The sequence below is a fragment of the Carlito syrichta genome, unplaced genomic scaffold (assembly GCF_000164805.1).
Source record: "Carlito syrichta isolate Samal-C Ts95f unplaced genomic scaffold, Tarsius_syrichta-2.0.1 Scaffold303305, whole genome shotgun sequence".
Taxonomy (NCBI): Eukaryota; Metazoa; Chordata; class Mammalia; order Primates; family Tarsiidae; genus Carlito; species Carlito syrichta.
In genome coordinates, this window is record NW_007247401.1 from 97,840 (window position 1) to 98,692 (window position 853).

Genomic DNA, 853 nt, shown 5'->3' on the forward strand with positions numbered 1-853 from the left:
GGCTGAGGTGAGTGGATTGCCTGAGCCCGCGGGTTCGAGACCCGCCTGGGTAGTGAGACCTCATCTCTACCATAAATCAAAAAATCAGCTAGGTGTGGTAGCGCATGCCTGTAATTCCGGCTACTCGGAAGGCTGAGGCGGAAGGATCGCTGGAGCCCAGCAGGCCGAGGCTGCGGTGGCCGGGAGCGGCCACTGCACTCCAGTCTGGGCGACGGAGTGAGACTCCAACTCAAAAAAATAAAAATAAAAATAAAATAAAATGTTGGAATGCCGGCGGAATAGGGGCCACCACCCACGGGGTGTTTTAGAAAATACACTTTGGTGGGCTGAAGCCCCTATTCCACACTGCTGTCTGCCATCACCATTTACATCGCTGCCCTTCTCACCTCCTTCCTCCTGCTGCCGAGAACAAGGGTCCAGAAGGCGAGTTATTATTTACTAGCCACTGTGCAAGGGAGGAAATGATGTACGGGTTGTACATATTTTAAACCAGGCCTCCTTGGGGACGGATGCTGTTCCATTGCAGTGTCAGAGGCTTTGTGGTATGGCTTGTTTGTAAAGGTCACACATCCATGTTGAGTATTCTTTCGTAAAATGTGAAGCTACTATTTTAACTATTAAGGAGCAGAAGTGGGAGAGGGAGAAAGTAGAATAAAGACCACATTGGAAATGAGAGTTGGAAATAGGAGTCGTAGTGGTAATGGACAGCTGACACTGAGAACGGAAACTCCAACCAACGGTCTGGGCAACGACTCGTTGACGGAGGGAGAGCCAGATGGTCACTTGTATCTACCGGCTGTAACTCTGGCCTTTGTTGCTTATTTTATCTAGAATTTTATTATAATTTCTGAAA